We start from the raw sequence: 6579 nt of genomic DNA on the forward strand, positions 1-6579 counted from the left end.
TATCCCGGACGAGCCCCCAGCTAAACCTCATTTCAGCTGACGTGCGATTTCCAGCTCAACCACTTTAGTATGAAAGAAGCCTGAGTTTTGGTGTTTCCCCAGTTTTGTTTTGCTCCATATTCTATTTGCTTCTCTATCATAAGTTTGTGTGGATTTTTCTTTTAGTTTGTCTTTTTGGAGGCAAACCAAGTGGGCAATGTTCCCTCTAATTTCTTTTGTCACTGGGAGAATTTGGGGTCTGTTGAGCGAAAACTTGAAAGTTCTGTGCAACTTCCAGCGCTTGTCTACTGTGAGCACTGAGGCTGTACCCGCTTTAAGTTATAGTTTTACCAGTGGCCAAGTATATTACTGTGGCTATTTGATCCTAATGTACAGTGCATTTGGAAATTATTCAGACACCTTTACTTTTTCCACATTTTCTACACACAATACCCCATAATGACAAATCAACAACAGGTTTTTAGAAATGTCTGCTAATTTATATATATGTAGATAAAAAAAGGAAATATTACCTTTACATAAGTATTCATGGTGGAGGCTCAATCAAGGCTCATTCAAGCTAGCTGGCTTGACTACTTTCTTATGTCATTTTTGTTGGCACCAAAATTTAGAGGAGTGTTGATAGGGGGTAGGATGTGGTCGGACCATCAAATAATTGGTGTACACATTACTCTTACAGAATTTCAGTGAGAGCGAGGATATTGGAAATGTAATCAAAGCGTACTGGATGACAACTTGTTTTTAACCAATAATTTATAACTGATATTTTCCTACATAAAACATAGGTACAGCAGATCCTCTACTTGTATGGGACACTTTTAAATGAGCCCTTAGAGGCCATGTAATGCAATACTCATCTTTAAAACTAAAACAATTTAGGTCAATAACAAAGGAAATAGAGGAACTAACAGTACAGATATACAGATATATAGTACAGATATATATCAATATAAACTGTAACATAGAGGCACAGAATAAGTTAGAGGAATAAGTTAGAGGAAAAACAAAAAGAAGAGGAATGTATTATAAAAGTGTAATAAATTATAAAAATAAAGTGAACTGGAAGGAGTATGGGGCAAAATGCACAAAATTATCTTTTCATCTTCAACATAGAAATGCTACCAATTTTTTTTTTTACAGAAACTTGTTACAAATAACAGTCATCCAAAACAATATTTTGAAAGAGGAAACAAAATACTTTAAGCACATTTTGTATTTCAGTCTCATCCATCTCCACTAACAAGTGAATTGTAAGGCTTTTTCTATTAATGGTGTAAAATTAACAGCTGTACAGAAATACTAATGGGAAGGCCTAATTACAGAGGAGGACCTTCTAGATGCAATTAAGGCCTTCAAGTCCAGGATAAACTCCAGGGATGTATGGCATACCAGTTGAGGTATATCAAATCTTTTTGATGTACTCAAAGGTCCATTATTAATATATTTTAACCACTCTATAAATATGGTAGACTATCAGATACTCGGCAAGAATATCTGATTTCACTATTACTGAAACAGGACCCAGGTGGTAAATATAAAGTTCCAGTCCACCTGAAAAACTGGATACCCCTTACACTTCAGTTTTGTGAGCCGTTATTCTAGCAAAATACATAGCGTATAGAATTTAAAAAAGGTATTGTCAGATATTTTTTATCCTAATCAAAAATAGAACAATACATTGGAGATAATATAAGACATGTACTGGAAGCAATAGAACACTATGAAAAATCTGGGAAACCAGGCCTTTTATTCATGGCTGACTTTGAAAGGCCTTTGATAAAGTACAACTGGAATTTATACATAAATGCATGGACTATTTTAATTTGGGAGAATGAGTTAAAGTTATGTACCCCAGGTGTAAAATAGTAAATAATGGCTACTTCTCAGAAAGTATTAAATTGTCAAGAGGAGTAAAACAAGGTTGTCCACTATCGGCATATCTATTTATTATGACCATTGATATGTTAGCTATTAAAATTAGATTCAACAATAATATCAAGGGCAAAAGATCCAGGACGAAAGTGTCATTGTATGCTGACGATTAATGTTCTTTTAAATCTGCAATTTGGATCCCTGCACAGCCTCATAGATGATCTAGATAATGTATCTAACCTCTCTGGATTACAACCGAATTATGATAAATGCAGTATATTACGCATTGGATAGCTAAAAAATTCAACTTTTACATTACCGTGTAGTTTACCAATAAAATGATCTAATGATTCTGTCTCTTCGCAGCACAATCTGCAGAGCTGGGATGGTGGTATCCCCCATATATATATATATATATATATATAGGTACAGCAGATATATATATATATATATATATATATATATATATATATATATATATATATACGGTTGAAGTCAGAAGTTTACATACACCTTAGCCAAATAGATTTAAACTCAGTTTTTCACAATTCCTGACATTTAGTCCTAGTAAAAATTCCCTTTCTTAGGTCAGTTAGGATCACCACTTATTTTTAAGAATGTGAAATGTCAGAATAATAGTAGAGAAAAGGATTTATTTCCGTTTTTATTTCTTTCATCACATTCCCAGTGGGTCAGAAGTTTACATGCACTCAATTAGTATTTGGTAGCATTGCCTTTAAATTGTTTAAATTGAGTCAAACGTTTCGGGTAGCCTTCCACAAGCTTCCCACAATAAGTTGGGTGAATTTAGCCCATTCCTCCTGACAGAGCTGGTGTAACTGAGTCAGGTTTGTAGGCCTCCATGCTCGCACACGCTTTTTCAGTTCTGCCAACATATTTTCTATAGGGTTGAGGTCAGGGCTTTGTGATGGCCACTCCAATACCTTGACTTTGTTGTCCTTAAGCCATTTTGCCACAACTTTGGAAGTATGCTTGGGGTCATTGTCCATTTGGGTGACCCATTTGCGACCAAGCTTTAACTGATGCCTTGAGATGTTGCTTCAATATATCCACATCATTTCCCTACCTCATGATGCCATCTATTTTGTGAAGTGCACCAGTCCCTCCTGCAGCAAAGCACCCCCCACAACATGATGCTGCCACCCCCGTGCTTAACGGTATAACGGCTGCCACCCCCGACTTCAACTCTCTATATATAACATCCTATTGTTTGCAAGAATTGTATAATCATTTAAATTGAAACGTTTTTGAATCTGGGTGTCATTTTGTGTATCAGTTCATAAACCGTGTGCCATGGAATCAGTATATCGCGAATATCTACTCCCAACTATTTTGCAACCTGCATTGTGACATTGTCTATTTTTTGGGCCTTAAATTAAGCTGGTATACCTTTTTATTTATCACAATTTTCTTTAGACAATTTTGGTTTTAATGCAAGGCCGACAGACGCTCCTTACCCTCTCCCCCTTCCACGTTGCCTCCTCTAGTAATGCTAGAGTTATTGCAGTAATGCTGCAATATGTTGAATGTTGTATGTTGAAATTTTGGATAGAACACACATTCCCATATATTTTTGTTAACTGCATGTGTGACATAACTCCACCAGTCCAATTTATGATATAATTTTCAACGGTTATACAATTTTTAAAATATTTTTTCCAAAAATAATGATTTAAAAAAACATTTAGTAATAATATTTGTTGTAGTATTCGTTCTGGCTTTTCTGCTGGATTAATGTGAAATTGCAACCAGCTGTCTATGGCTTGTTTTAAAAAGTCATATTTTGGAGATGATTTCATTTTCAAATAACCAAAAGTGAGAGGTTGTAATCTGAATGAAGGGAAAAAGGCCATTCTTGAACACGGCGTGAGACAACCTTCCTAATCTTCTAGAGAACCAGTTCGGATTTAAGTATAGTTTTTGTATGATTGAAGCCTTACGTGAGAGGTCCCATGCTTACTATTGAATCATTTCTGCCCTTCAAATTCATATTTATTATATAAATAGGTGTGTTTAGTTTAATTTTGTTGAGCTTGCTGTTCCAAATGAAGTGGAATATTTGTTGCTCATATAATTACCAAAACAAGTTGTTAAGTATAGCAAGGGCCATAAGTAAATAGGTAAACTGGGATATGACTAAATACTGAATCAGGGGGATTATTTCACATATAGACAGGTGTTGTCCTTTCCATGGTAGCAATATTTTATCTAATTTGGCTGACTTTCTATTAAAATGTATTGTAGTGAGAGTATGTACAGAGTACAGAGTATGTCCACTTCACCGTCAGACCATTTTATTGGTAAACTACACGATAATGTAAAAGTTGAATTCTTTAGCTATCCAATGCGTAATATACTGCATTTATCATAATTTTGTTGTAATCTAGAGAGGTCAGATACATTATCTAGATAATCTATGAGGCTGTGCAGGGATCCAAATTGCAGATTTAAAAGAAAACATTAATCGTCAGCGTACAATGATACCTTTGTCCTGGATCTTTTGCCCCTTGATATTATTGTTGAATCTCATTTTAATAGCTAACATTTCAATGGTCATAATAAATAGATATGCCGATAGTGGACAACCTTGTTTTACTCCTCTTGACAATTTAATACTTTCTGAGAAGTAGCCATTATTTACTATTTTACACCTGGGGTTACTGTACATAACTTTAACTCATTCTCCTAAATTAAAATAGTCCATGCATTTATGTATAAATTCCAGTTGTACTTTATCAAAGGCCTTTTCAAAGTCAGCCATGAATACCAGGCCTGGTTTCCCAGATTTTTCAGTGTTCTATTGCTTCCAGTACATGTCTTATATTATCTCCAATGTATTGTTCTTTTTTTTTATTACGATGAAAAATATCTGACAATACCTTTTGTAAACTTTATACGCTATGTATTTTGCTAGAATAATGGCTCACGAAACTGAAGTGTAAGGGGTATCCAGTTTTTCAGGTGGACTGGAACTTTATATTTACCACCTGGGTCCTGTTTCAGTAATAGTGATAATCAGATATTCTTGCCGAGTATCTGATAGTCTACCATATTTCTAGGAGTGGTTAAAATATATTAATAATGGACCTTTGAGTACATCAAAAAGATTTGATATACCTCAACTGGTATGCCATACAGCGCTGGAGTTTTCCTGGACTTGAAGGCCTTAATTGCATCTAGAAGTTCCTCCTCTGTAATTAGGCCTTCCCATTAGTATTTCTGTACAGCTGTTAATTTTACCCCATTAATAGAAAAAGCCTTACAATTCACTTGTTAGTGGAGATGGATGAGACTGAAATACAAAATGTGCTTAAAGTATTTTGTTTCCTCTTTCAAAATATTGTTTTGGATGACTCTGTTATTTGTAACAAGTTTCTGTAAAAAAAAAAATTGGGGGGCATTTTGCCCCATACTCCTTCCAGTTCACTTCATTTTTTATCATTTATTACACTTTTATAATAAATTCCTCTTCTTTTTATTTTTCCTCTAACTTATTCTGTGCCTCTATGTTACAGTTTTTATTGATATCTATCTGTACTGTTAGTTCCTCTATTTCCTTTGTTAAAATGAACTCTATTGACCTAAATTGTTTTTGTTTTAAAGATGAGTATTGCATTACATGGCCTCTAAGGGCGCATTTAAAAGTGTCCCATACAAGTAGAGGATCTGCTGTACCTATGTTTTATGTAGGAAAATATCAGTTATAAATTATTTGTTAAAAACAAGTTGTCATCCAGTACGCTTTGATTAAATTTCCAATATCCTCACCCTCACTGAAATTCTGTATTTATTTGATGGTCCGAACCCCTATCAACACTCTAACTTTTGGTGCCAACAAAAATGGCATAAGAAAGTAATAAAGCCAGCTAGCTTGAATGAGCCTTGATTGAGCCTCCACCATGAATACTTATGTAAAGGTAATATTTCCTTTTTTTATATACATATATATAAATTAGCAGACATTTCTAAAAACCTGTTGTTGATTTGTCATTATGGGGTATTGTGTGTAGAAAATGTGGAAAAAGTAAAGGTGTCTGAATAATTTCCAAATGCACTGTACATTAGGATCAAATAGCCACAGTAATATACTTGGCCACTGGTAAAACTATAACTTAAAGCGGATACAGCCTCAGTGCTCACAGTAGACAAGAGCTGGAAGTTGCACAGAACTTTCACAATTTTCAAGTTTTCGCTCAACAGACCTGAAATTCTCCCAGTGACAACATTGCCCATTAGGTTTGCCGCCTTCTCTAAAAGTTGGCGTCTTATAGTAGAGAAATGAACATTAAATTATCTGGCAACAGCTCTGGTGAACATTCCTGCAGTCAGCATTCCAATTGCACACTCCCTCAAAACTTGAGACATCTGTGGCATTATGTTGTGTGAAAAAAAATCACATTTTAGAGTGGCTTTATATTATCCCCAGCACAAGGTGGACCTGTGTAAGTATCATGCTGTTTAATCACCTTCTTGATATGCCACACCTGTCAGGTGGATGGATTATCTTGGCAAACAAGAAATGGTCACTAACAGGGATGTAAAAAATTAGTGTACAAAATTTGAGAGAAATAAGCTTTCTGGGATATTTAATTTCAGCTCATGAAACATGGGACCAACTACATGTTACGTTTATATTTTTGTTCAGTATAATTGAAAAGCCCGGAATGTCCTCTCAAAGGGAGAACA

This window comes from Oncorhynchus kisutch, linkage group LG27 (assembly GCF_002021735.2).
Source record: "Oncorhynchus kisutch isolate 150728-3 linkage group LG27, Okis_V2, whole genome shotgun sequence".
Lineage (NCBI taxonomy): Eukaryota > Metazoa > Chordata > Actinopteri > Salmoniformes > Salmonidae > Oncorhynchus > Oncorhynchus kisutch.